General features: G+C 42.5%; 1 protein-coding gene across 1 annotated transcript in view; it reads right to left on the reverse strand.

Moving 5' to 3' along the window:
* Nucleotides 1-13,049, reverse strand: part of ADARB1 (adenosine deaminase, RNA-specific, B1) — a 58,608-nt gene extending 45,559 nt beyond the window's left edge. The window contains exon 1 of the mRNA XM_010286460.1: nucleotides 13,004-13,049. The gene's annotated coding sequence lies outside the window, so the exon portion shown is untranslated. The remainder of the gene's footprint in view (nucleotides 1-13,003) is intronic.
* Between the last annotated feature and the right edge of the window lie 827 nt (nucleotides 13,050-13,876).

The raw sequence follows: 13,876 nt of genomic DNA on the forward strand, positions 1-13,876 counted from the left end.
GCTGGCAAACTTGAACATTCATGCTAAATATTGTTAATCGGTAATTTAAAACAATGAAATCTCTTTATCCTCAACTAAACAAATCCTGAGCACACTACTATTTGCCATCTTCAGAGCTTTTCGCAGCAGGAGCTAAGCAGCCCTTACTGAAAATGTAAAACGTGCCTTCAGCAATCATTACACTTGTTAATGCTGTGCCTCTAATAGTAGAAATGTATTTCTTTCTCATTCTGTGTTTGTCACCAGTTCACACAGTTTCAAAAATAAAGCCCACATGCCTGCAGATATCCTGAATTTCCTACCATCACTGCAAAACCTGCACCCAGTTTGTGACCTGAACGAGTGTCTTTCCTCAGGCAAGACAACTCCTCTTCACCCCCCAGCCCTGTCTGGAGAAGACAGCGCTTTAAGTAACCACGGGGATCCTGCACAAACAGGGAGGAGAGGCAGTGACAAGAGATGCCACAACACACTTCTGAGCACAATGAAACTGTTGAGATTCCTCACTAGCCAGGCAGCATAAACTCAAGCAGATCGTACAAATATGACAAGGAAGACAAGCAGTAAAACTACCCGCTAATTTTGTCACTGGCAGTGCAGAATTTCAAGGGGCACAGAGCTAAAATACTTGACCCACACATACTACTTCTCCCGAGACTCTCAGGAGGACCTAAAACAAATCACACAATTTCCACAGCTTTTTTTTTTTTTTTAAATCCAAAGACTGTGTACAAAATGACTATGTAAACTCCATCTTACATGCATCAAAGCTTTAGGTAAACTGGGTTTCAGAGTGGCAATCTCTCTTCCGTGGCCTTGTCGTCATTCACCTTGTGTACTACAACCGCTCCGCTGGTCCGTAACAAATCCCGTTTTCCAGGTAACGTGTGCATATTCAAAGAGCTTCTCAGACCCTCACTTCCAGCCTGTGTACACGTACACGCACTCGTCCTCTACACAGAGGGTTCTCTCCTTCCTCCCTCCCTTTCGCTTCGCAGAAAACTTCTGCGGTTCTTCACGCCCAGCCCAGCTCCATCACCACTCCCATATGGCTGCGAGACCAACTTGAACTCCATGCCACAAAGACGTCACCCATGACTGTCCCACCAGGCTTTCGTGTGAGCACTGTCACACCAGGAATGAGCTGCCTGTAAGTACCCAGAAAGCTAGAACACTATCCTCTCAAATCCTACCCCAAAGCGCTCTCCTGCGGCAATGTTCCTAGCAACTGCTACCCAGGAGCAGGTCTGCGAGCCCAGGCTGCACTGCTGACCTTGCGACACCACGTAACGTACCGCCCGTGTTTCCTCCCACACCACTAAAACTGACAGCCCCTAAGGTGCTCGTGCCTTGTTGGACACAGCACGAGAGAGTTCCAACCCCAGTGCAAACCCCTCCAGCATCAGAGGACCACTGACTTACTGTTGGGTGGGCTGCTCCTCGGCTGAGCTAAAAGACACGTGATGACCTGAGGGGGATGCAGAACTTCCCGCCATGTTTTATCCCAGCTGCAGGCTACAGCAGCCACAGTCCTGGCTACTTCACTTCAGGCTGGCAAGCAGAGTCCCTGCCTCGTGACAGCATCTATCCCGGTGCAATAACGGCGGAACAAACCAACCAGTAACTAAAGTTGCCACAAACCCGCATGTTTTACCAAGCAGAGTAAAACAAACAAATCGCCTCAATCACTCTCCATTTAGATAGAGCTTAGGAATCAGAACAGCCTTTCAAACATACAAGTGGGAGCTGATCGGAGTTCCCTTTCTTTCCAACTTAACAGCCTCTGGATTTCATCCATACACCAAAATCCACCCCACTGTGCTGAACGGGGCAGCAGAGCCGCCTCTGCCGCTTGATACTGAAAGAATTACAGCCTTTTCCCTGCAGGTGATGGTGTTGCTATCCTAGAGTGTAATGCCGAACAAGAAATTGCAAATGTGCGTACTGTGTAATGTTGGCAAGTATATCTCTTATTGCCTTTCTTGCAGTACCGTCTGTTGTAGACCCGCTGTCACCGGGGGCTGGAGCAGCGATGCTTGCGTCAAGGCCAAGTACAAAAGTCCCAGCAACAACTGACGAACAACAGAAATACTTTCCGAGGAAGAAGGGATGAGTGAGAGAACTAGGAAGGGCAAAAGGGCAAACAGTTATTTTCCAGAGAAAGTCACGGCTTGGAAACAACTACTTTCACGTAGGATGTACATGCCCAAGGGCGCAGCGGCAGGAAAGAGGAGAGGACGCCCAGGCGCCTTTCTCTGCTTTTTGTTGGGAGTGCTACACAAATGAAAAGCCAGAGACACCGAGCTGTTGACATTTTTCCAGTCCCCGCTGAGAAGCAACAGACCTTGGAAAGAAGACACCACTTCAAAAATCTGAGACGTTGTCCTAGTGCGTGCTCTGGGCACGAGCACAGCACATTCAAGAGGACCTCTGCCACCAGTCGGGCTCCCTGCAACGCAACAGCTCAAGGCAGGCTACCGTCCGACGGGCAGGATGACACCCGTGTCTGGCCTGGAAGCGCCTGGCTCATCAATTTTTAACGACAAAGCGTGCCCTGCTTCCGCTGCGGCAGCGCCTGCTGGGACACCTCTCTCATCCCCGGTCACCATCCTCGCTAAAGCAGATGGACAGAGGGAGCGGGGAGGATCATGCAAATCACATAAACCTTTTTCCCTTAAAGAGATTAGAAATTTGAGCAGAACTTTTGCTAAACAGGATACTTCTATTTGCTGTATAAAAGGTGCTTAAATTTGCTTTCCTATTACCATAGAGAAAGCCTGATTCCAATCCTAATTAACTCTGTACTATTAATAAGGCTATAACTCTTGGCATACTAATATTACCAGCAACCAGATTATGTACATTATGGACAGTATTACGCACAGTTATAGCAGTTAAGAGGAAATATTTCTCTACAATAACAGAAGCAGCAATGCTCACTCTCTGTAGATACACAGCTCATATACCACAGTCAACATATGGTCGAAATCCATCTGTGCTGAAAAAGTATAAAAATTGTGTCTTAAAGAGGTGAATTTTTTTTTGTGAGCTACAAAATACAATGCTTATGCATTATCATGAAAGCACCGGTGTTTTATTTCATCGTGACGATGCATATTTCATGACAACCACACATGGACCAACCAAGCATTTTGGAATTGGAACCAAACTCCAACATCTCCATAGTGTTACCGGCCTGTTGTTCACTGTGCCGAATTCAGGAAAGGGATGCTGGCTTGTTTTCAAACTACCCCACCAGTACCACCTGTTGTATGTGTGGACACAGTGCATCATGTAAACTATATGTACTTACTAACCACATCTGGGGTTTTAAAACATACAACTGAAGCAAGTATGAAGACTTAATACATTTTCCCTTCAAATGATCAGCAAAGACAACAAAAACAAAGTGACAAATAATAAATTTTTTAGCTATTAATTGAAACCAAAGCATATTTATTGTTTCAAAAGCAAGCATTTCAAATATGTTTGAAAAAAGGTGAGATGCTTCTAAAAGCACTGTATTCCAAAAAATGTTATGCTTTCCAAGCTTGTGAGTATCAGTTCAGGATTAATTTTCCTGGAAAATAAATTAATTAATTATTAGAGAAAGGACCTGGAAGGCTTAATTATTAGAGAAATTAATTAGAGAAAGGGCTGGAAGGAAGGAAAAATTAATTTTCCTTTTGAGTAAAGATTCTTCTCAGAATTATTTATTTCAATGCATGTGAAACAGTAAAATAAAATACTCCCAAACTAATAAAATGGTTTAAAGGCTTTAGGCAGTCGAGGCATTCCTAAAGACCACAGGTAGCTCCATATCAATTCCAAAAGGCCCGCACCACCACCACATACACGTGACTGAATAAAGATCGAAAGTCTGAGCAGGCGGCTGGGAAATTCTTATCTGTGACCACAGTCAAGTGCAATTATCACTGTGTCAGGCCACCGAGATTTTGGGAGAGTGAGAGCTGATGCAACTATCAGGTCCAAGCCTGAATTAGGAGAAAAATAGGAAGAGCTCTCCTTTTGATTTATCGCCCTCAGAAGCGTGATGCCCTGTGGTGTTCATCCCCCACAGCGTGTCACCGCTGCCCTAACCCAGGTTCCAAAACTCACATTTGCTGCTGCCTGAACTCAGAGGGCAGGTAGGAAAACGAGCCAAGCCTGCAGCACAAGCTGGGCACAGCAGCCGCCTTGCTCTGTGCGGTTACTCAGATGTTGCTTAAAGCTCACATATTCATTAAGATAACCCTTTATATGGCTGTGGACTCTAAACACAAGTCTTGGCGCTTTGCTAGATAGGCTCAGACCTGGCTTAATTTTTCCATTAGTTTTAGCCTTGGTGACTATTTTGGAGCACAGTATAAAGAGACTTTTTCCCCTCCCAGGAAAAAAAACAAACAACAAATAACCAATGTTCTTGCTTGTTCTAGAGCTGCTAAGGAAACGTTTTACCCTACTCCCACATTCGCATTATACAGCATCAGCACAACTCCAGTGTAACAAGAGGCAATTAGTTGACTCTAATCAACAGGACTTGTAAATAATTGTCACCGTATTTAGCACATCAAACTGTCCTCAGTTACTCCTGGAGCACCACACCGTGCTCAAGGACAGACAACTTGGACAATTCATGTTTGAATTATTCCAGAGGTGGTCAGCGAGCTACCTGAGCCAAGCCAGAGGTGAGAAACGCCATACAGCTGCCTCATGCTGCTGTACCAGGGATAAACCTTCCTGAGGATCTGGGTTATCGGTCTGGGCTCAGCACCACGTCTCCACAACTGAACATCCTGTTCCTCCAGCCTAAAGCAAGGTTCTTTGCTAAAGGAAAAGCAAGCTCCTGTCTGCTTACGTAGGTATAGGTATATAGGTGTAGGTAAACAATCATAGGTATATAGGTGTAGGTAAACAATCATAGGTAAACAAGAACTCCAGCTGCATAAATATTTATATAAATAAATGTAGACTGTTGGTGGCATTAATGAAGTTTATAAGAAATAGAATTTACATAGATCTATTTTATTTTATTATTTAAATAAGTGTGCTGAACGGATTTTGGAAGCATCAATTAAGATAAAGAGCCAGGAAGAAGGACAGTTAACGGAAGAGCTGTAAGGCACGTATGGGATGCAATGCTAGAGAAGTAACTAACACAGCCAAATGACACTAAACTGTCCACAGTTTCTAATGATTTGCATCCTTTTAAGTTTTAACCATATGTGTTTAAGAGTTAGGCTACATAAATTATTGGCGTATAACAAATGACCACATTTCTTCCTAATCCTTTCCTTATAAAAAAAGACACGAGAGAGAAAAATGAGCAGTGCTCACTTCCCCCCAGCACCCAGGAGTACGAACAGCGGATTTACTCGCGTGTCGTTCTCCTCACTGACCTGCTCTTTTGCAGAAGTCACCTAGCACAGACCACAAGCTAGTAAGCCCAGCCAAGCTTGGCTGATGGCCTACCAAGACGCAGAGGCGTCTCTGCCCTGCGCCTTCCCATGCTTTGGTTCCCTAGACATCGTGCTGCAGGCACCGAAACTTGCCCTGCATGGCACGGAAAGGGTTCAGGAGAGCCTGTCGGGCTGGATTGTGCCACCTACGTGATCCCATCTCTACATTTCAACTCAACAATGTGCGTTGTTGGTGTACAAAGCTGTGTGCACACCATCTTCCCAGGCAGGGAAGAGCTAGAAGAAGAACTACTAACATATATGTAATATTTTAGTATACTAACAGATACAGATTCTTGGTTCACAGACTCCACTTTCATAGACTCCTCCCTTTGCTTGTCGAACAACCGCTCAACTGATCGGGCCTGACCTTACTCTAAAACTGTCCTACCAAGACTAGGATTTGACTTTGATGCCTAAAGCAAGGAGTAAAGTACACTTGAAGTCTCCCCACGAGCATCACAGGTGGGAAGCTATGCTGGGAAGCTGCGTATTTTTCACTACGACTCCCCTATCCCAAGCACACCACTACAGCAAGAACACTGTGTGCATTTTATAGGAGTAACACATCATTGATTTCCATTACAACTAACTTCGAACAACCTCCCCCTTAAAGTCAAAAATACTTTGAAGAGAATGAATTAGGTGTACTTATTAATGAAGTCCAAATAACATCTACTTTTCTGAGCAAATAACATTCAAACGGTACATGTAACACGTAGGAGACAGTACTGAGCTGGGGCAGAGAGAATGAACTTCTCAGCACTTTTTGTACACTTATTAATTGGGAGACTAATCTTCCAAACTTGCTCCCACTGTCGTCCATGGATTTTTTTTTTTTTTTTCTCTCCACCTGGCTTCCAGAGGTACAGGATTAGGTGATTTAGAAAAAATAATTTTTAAACGCCCTTCCATATAAAATAGGACCCACCTATGCTATGCTTTCAGAAATTGAGGGCAGATTTTTTCAGAAAAAGGACTCTGAACCCAGGCTGCTCACTACAGGACAGAGTTTCCCCTCTTGCCAAGGCACGCTTGGTTACTTCTGAAATCATTAGTAATTCAGTTATCATTTCACTATGAAGAAAGAACAGCATTTTTTACTTCTTTGCTAAACTTTCATATAAGCAGCTTTCATAATGCAGCAAAATGGCAATAATAAACTCATTCGCTGCCTGTACATAACCCATTTAGCAACTGACATCCAGAAACCTCTCAGATCCTACAGGTGCAAAGCCTCCGCGCTGCTACAGCATCGAGGTTGGGTAATCGCTGGCAGCATCTGAGCAAGGACAGTTTCCAAAAGGACTCCACTGAAGCCATGCATTTGCCTCCGACAGCAGGTATGAGCAAACTCTCAAGTTTTATTCCTAAAAACCTGCTCTGGGATAAGTGACATAACTGGAGTAATACTCTTTAAGACCACTGGAAAAACTTTAAGTTTAGAAAAAAAAAGTTAAGAATAAAAGAAAAAGATTAATTGCTGCTCAGATATTTACAGAGCTTTCAAAAATAACAATAAAGAATGATTGACATAAATATTAGTTAACTGATTTGGAGCAGTCCATGTACAGCACGTTAGATGTGGAATAGGACTGTGCAGAAAGCCTGCTCCTTGGCTGCATGAACTGTTTTCTCTCAGGTATACTGCTAAAATAAATTTAGGTTTCAACCTTACTGTGCTGGTGTAGAGAGGGGATTTTTTCTTTTAACATGGAGCCACAAACCAAGTCCAGCTGTTAGCTAAATACAGTCACCGAAGCCAAGGGATTCTCCATAGCAGCACACCCTGCAATAGTTAGGCTACCAGCAGTACTGCAAAAAGCTTTCCTTTCCTAAATGCATTACATGCCAGCCATGTCAAACGGGAAAACAACATCTAAATGTATGCTAATTTAAGTGGAGTCAGGGAAAAGTACAGTATATTTACACTTTTAACTCCCTCCTGTTTTTGCAGTCTCTATTTCCCATAGAGTATTTCAAAAGATAAGAACACCAGAAGTACTTCAAAATGTACCAGCCAACACCACAGTATTTGATTTCCCCAAGAAACTACTTAAAAGTTTTTTAACTAAATGTTGATTATAGCAAGTACACACTACATGAGTACAAAGAGAGAGATAACTTGTGTTTCTTTTGTTTGAATATTCTGTATATTCACTACATGCAAAAAAAGTTGTGAAGGACCCTTTTAACAGCTACCTTGGTTTACTCTCATCATTGAGGAAAAACTAGATACACCTTGAAAGGAAGATCTAGCAGCTACTCAATGTTTTATGTAAACAGAGAATGGCATATATGCAAAAAAACATAAGCTGACAGATGAAACAAAACTATTATTAGAACGGAGTAGAGGTCAGAAAGCCGTCACTTTAAAAAAGTTTCAGATTTCTTAAAGACTACTCTCCTTCCAAACTTTGAAAGCTAAGTGAAATAAAATGTTGGGAGATGTTGAAGGATTCTGTTCAAATATTTCTTTTACTCTGTAAATCCAAACAGAAAACACAGAAGTTGCACTTAGCAATGAAGGTTTGAACCTCACCTGAAAAATTCTACATTTATGACCCCCCCCACATTGTTTTGCCCATACAGCAATTAAAACACTACCTTTCCGCTCCGACCGTTTCTTCCGCCTCCGTTTACAGCGCCGCCGGACCGTGCTGAAGAGGGTCCCCATGCCGAGAGCCTCGGCTAGAAGAGATGCCATGCACACACCTACAGTCGGCCACCGCCAGCCCGCTCGCCAGCCCGCTGCACCCCCTCGCCCCCTCCTAACGAGGCAGCGATGTACCCCGAAAGGAGGGTTACCCCTGCGTTCCCTCGCGCTCCCTTCACCCAGCCAAGGCCCGTTCCTCGAACCGCAGGATGCGCAGATGCACAGTCCGATGAAGAACAAACGCTGCAGCTCGTCCCTACCCGCCGCAAGAGGCACATGTGACAGTTAACCCTTCAGTAAGTGAAAGGGGCAAGGAAGGACGCTTTTCTTACAAGGACAATATCGACGACATCCTTGCTACTGGGTGTGGAAAGGCAAATTTATTTTTATTTTCTTACAAAAACAGGAGGGCAGCTCTTTGCAGTGGCTTCAGTCTTAATATGTATCTCAGAAACAAGGAGACATAAGCAAGGAAACGTTTATACATCCTAGCACATGAAACCAAGTTGCCTCCAGCAGCCTTTATAATTGCTTCTCATGTTCTCAGTTTTGTATTTCACACATTGCCTAGAAATGCACAAAATATATTTGTGAATAGCAGGAATACACAAATATGCAAATCTCAGAGTGCAATGTTTTAGTGACACCTCTCCCATACAAGGGTTTGTATGCTGGGTCTTACCGAGAGACTTCCCAATGTCAACATTAACTGTAGCACCTCTAGACTTTTTATAAACAAAAAAGCAACACGTGGCATTATGGGATACTGGGATATTATCCTGTTTCCCCAATTTGAGCAACAAATTGAACATGTTTATCCTGTGGTTCCTGTGGATCAGCAGCACAAACGGGGGATTGCAGCTATCCTTTAATCCTGCCTGTAGATTAAACCTTGCAGGACAGAAAACATCTTCCAGCAGGGGATGTGTGCAGGTGCAAGCTCCCTAGAGTGAGGAGCCTTCTCTGACAAGTCACCTCCAGCTGCTCCCAGACCTTTTCTCAGTATACCAGCCCTTGGCTCTTTGGAAGACAGCACACAATCAAATCTGGATAAACTCTGGTAGATGACTTACACGGACCACCATATTTTAACAACTAGCCAGGCTGGCATTTTTGGAAAAACATTGCCACTGGCATCTTAAATTAACCAAAACCAACACACTCAAGCTCATCACTGGGATTGGGTTGACATGCTAACAAGGAGCCCTACCTCTCCACCTCCTGCTCCCTCTGCTGGCACTTGTTCTCCAGATGCTAGGTACCAGCTTTTTCATCTCAGTCTGTGATAGAAGGCTTCTGAGACTGAGTTAACTTGTTGACTGAAATTATTTCCGCAGAGAGGATAAGTGCTAAGTGCTGCAAAATTCCCCACTTACTTCAGAGGAAACTCTAAGTTTATGTTAGTGGACACTACTTCACTGTGGGTGAAGAAATATCAACAGTACCGTTCACGCTCAGTTTGCACAATTTAGTAAGATGAACTTGCCATGGTGGAACAAGCCCCCAGTGCCATGGTCATGCTACCATGAGTTCACCACCATCAAGAAGCCCAGGAGGAAATGAGTTCCATCATCACCTAAGACCAGTTCCCCAAACCAGTCTTCCCTAGGGTAATGTCTGATCTTCCTTTGCAGCAGACATAAGGTCAGGCATTTTCTTATGCTTCCAGGCTCTCTCCTTCCTTTACTAAATAAATACTGCCTGCTTGGGCTCACAGACCAGAAGCATGCTCTGGAATAACATAAAAACATTTCTCCCTTCATGGAAATCAGAAACAGCCTCATTTAAAAGAGACGATAGTCTGACATCAGGCCCTGCAGTGCTATATATCCCAACAGGTCTACATGGTCACAGCAAGATTAAGGCAGACATCAAGGAAAGCCCAGTGAAGCCCAACAGCTCCAGTGTCAGCATGGGCACCGGCTGCATGTTGGCAGAGTGCTCTCCCATCTGACCAAGCCTGATTTAAGACTGAAGTTAGCACTTCTGAGCCTCACTAATTAACGGTTTCAGGCCAAGTTTGACATTTCAATCCATATTAAGCTCTGCATGATGAGGAAAGGACAAGGTGGGTGAGGTATCTACATCTACACAGCCTTGAAGGAAAAGCACCATTGGTACACAGAGAGGAAAAGTGAAAAAACACTCCTTAGTGGAATGGGAATTCATTTTGCTCCTTTGAGCAAACAGCATACTTTGTAAACAGCAAAAAAGCAGATCGTAAAACCACTGAGCTCTTTACCATAATTCTTCCAACTGTTGAAACTTTCACCACCTTGTTCTCACCACAGATGAGAAAGATGTACATAACAATGTGTATTTTTCCTTCCCTTTCAGGGAATTGCTACATTAGGTATTGAAAATTCAAAAGTTATTTTGCCTTAACAATTAATTTATCGTCCCTAACCTGTCAGAGGTTTCGTCCACAGGATTTGGGTGTAAAGACTGAAAAAAAAGACTCCTCCAGCTCACTCCTGTAACTCTCCTTGCCAAAGCAGTTCCTACTCTTCTGTCCACTGCTCCCCAAAGCAAAGTGCCTCTGGGGTATGAGAGTCAGGAATAAGATCCGAGATCATTTTAGCTTGAAGGATGACAGCTTTCAACAGAGAAATAAAGTCTCTAAAAATTTGACTACTGACTAAGGAATGCACACAATGCACTTGGGAGAGAAACTTAGTGACCCACTGCATTCATTTACAGTTGCCACACTAATGACAGTTTTAGGAAACAAAAAATATGCATGAGATGATTGCAATATATTTACGGATACTTAATATTTAAAGTCTGCATGATTAGAACATCAAATGCGAGTGTGACACACCAGAACAAAACCACAGCATTTGGTTTTAATGAGTACCTTGGAATCAGTAAATCCCGTAACATCTTGTATTTCACAGATTCAATGCCCACAGAGGCATCAAGGAGAAACTGGACTGTCTTCTTTCCAAAGAAAAAGCAGTTCCCAGGGGGAATTTGGTTACGTATCCACACATCTCAAATACATCCATCTCACCCACATAACTGAATTAGGAATGCAGAGGTACTAAACTCCTGAGGTGTCCTCCATCAAAACCCCAGAGCTAAACCAACCCAAATGGGACCAGGAGCTACACAGCAAGACTGATAGAAAAGTTCAGTAGCTTCTCAATTCTCCTCTCCACCACCTAGATCACTGTACAAATACAGCCCAGGTTTCTGTGGATTTATGGCTTGTGACAGACAGGGTCTTCTGGCTGAGTATTTGCAAGTTCAACCTGGAGACCCCATAGCTGTGGCACCTACAGTCCCTTTTCATCTAGGGACCCTAGCACCAGGAGGCTGGAGGCCATGCTGCAGCCCTTCTGCCAGACACAGCACTTCGCAAGTGTCTCCACCCGGCATTCTTCACAAAGCTCTTAGGAATAATCTACCATATCTTTAGGTACCCACCAGGCTCACTTCAAATCAGGTAAGTCAGAAAATTACTGGGGAAAGGGGAAAGAGGACAAAAAGAGCTTGATCACAGAACACAAAAGCAGCTCACCACTATTTTTTTTTAATACATCGCATGAAAATCTCTATGCATCAAAAACATCCTTGCAAATCTCATTTCCTTACAGATTTGGCCACTGTTACAAGCTTACTTTACACACTCTTTGAAGAAACAGTCACACACCGTATCTTGTCAGCACTCTTAGTGATTTTTTCCCTCACAGTGCAATTCAGGTACTTTTCAAGCACAAGGATGGCATTACAGGCCAAGAGCAACTTTTCCTTCAAGTTTTGTGTACTGCAGCAAGAATGAATATAAATTAGCAGCAACCACTAGAATTTGTATAGGCTAATTACAGCCTGAGCATTTGCTCAGCACAGCAAATCTCAAAACACAAAGCTGCTGGCTGCACACCAGGAACCCCAAGAGTTCCGATACCATATGCCTCAGCTTGAGTTCAACTCCTCAGGTGATTAAATCTGCTCCAACAGCACCATCTACTGTTACACTACATAAATAATTGATTTTGCCTCTTGCTCCCCTGACCAAGGAAGGCTACAGCCCAGCTCCAAATTAGAAATAACTTATGATGTTTGCAGATTTATTCTACAGTAAACTATTTTGGAACATATATTACGAAGTTTTGTATCCTTTGTATCCTTTCTTACTGGCTTACTTTGAGGACTGAACATCTAATTTTTAACGTACATTATTTCTGAAGGACTCCTCAAATACTCGTGACTGTCAGAAATGTATTTAAGATATGCTGCCAGGAAAAAAGTGGTAACCATTCAGGAAAGAAAACTGAGCAGCCTAGATCTCCCAGCAAGCAACTTCAGTATTTTTATCATCATTTAAAAGCTACCCATTGGTGCTAAAGAAAATAATAGGTAATTGAAAGAAAAATCTAAAATAGTTTTTAAAAGGGTTAAAAAAGTCTCAAAGATCTTGACGTTATTTTATAAGAAAGTGTCATGATGTTTGGCATTAGAAGACAGACTTAGAAATTGGACACATTTCCACCTTTCCCATCACAATCAGTTATCAAGCTCAGTTCAAACGCTCTAACTCTCAAGTCCTATGTGCCAGCTTTGCATATTTATTTTATTAATAAGGATTGGATGGAAATTTGCAGTCAGAAGGGTAAATAATTTTTGTAACATGTACATTGACTTCATACAATTTGATATTTCTTAACAGTATTTTCTCTATTTTCAAGCTGTTCTGATCCAGTATCTTTGAAGGGGTTTAGCGTACGAAGATAAATAAAAGTTTTATACAAAATAATAAATAAATAAAGTTTTAAAGGACTCTTTCAATACATTAAGATGAATTCTCTCCTCCAAGTTATGATCTGAATGCATCAGTCAGAAAACAAAGAATCTTGCTAGGTATTTGCAAATATGGTCTGCTTACCTTTTTAACTATTAGAGACACATGCTGATTCTGCAACCTGCAAAGAGAGGAAACACAGTTAGTATCTTTTCTTTTACAAATTTAATTAAGTCCATTACAAATGGCAACTCCTGACCTTAAAAGGGACAAATTTGTGATTCTGCAAGAATAAATAGTCCATACTGCATATAGAGAGTCACAGAGCCAACTCCCTTGTAACCTCAGCAAAGGGAGAGGAAGAAAGGATTCTGGGCATTCTTAGTTGGGGGGAAAAAAATTATAAAAATATCAAGACTGAAGCTGCTTAGTCCTTGGGGCCAGGAGAAACATCCCAGAGCTACAAGCAGCTACTGAGCAGAACCCAATCTGCAATCTCTGCACCTTCTAGCAGACAGGATCATCAAAAAATGTGGCCAATATCGGCTTAAAACTAAAATCAACTCCCGTGTTATCACAGCCAACTTGTCCTGCAAGCAAATCTAAAGTTGTCATCTTGTTAGATTTTTTTTTTCAATTTAAGTCTTAAATGTTATTTTTAGTGGTTGATTTTAATCCATACAAACAACACCTCACACTACAACCCCTCTTTCAAACACCAGTTTCTTGATACTACTGGCATCAGCGTGCGTTCTCCTGAAGTGCCTGCAAAACTGGAAAATCCCTCGACTAGCAGCAGCAGGGATGGAAAGAAATGGCAGATGTAGGGTAAGGAGGATACAGGATAAAGGTAAGGACTAATACCACAAGAAATTTTCTTTTCTTTCCATAAATACATATAAACTGCACAGCTGTTCAATAAGGAACAGATGGTTTTATTTTTGCAGATAGTTTCCCAGTTATAAGAAAATATTTATGTGACTTTATCAATGTGAAGGTACACTATTCTAAAGTGGT

Source organism: Phaethon lepturus, unplaced genomic scaffold (assembly GCF_000687285.1).
Source record: "Phaethon lepturus isolate BGI_N335 unplaced genomic scaffold, ASM68728v1 scaffold880, whole genome shotgun sequence".
Classification (NCBI taxonomy): Eukaryota; Metazoa; Chordata; class Aves; order Phaethontiformes; family Phaethontidae; genus Phaethon; species Phaethon lepturus.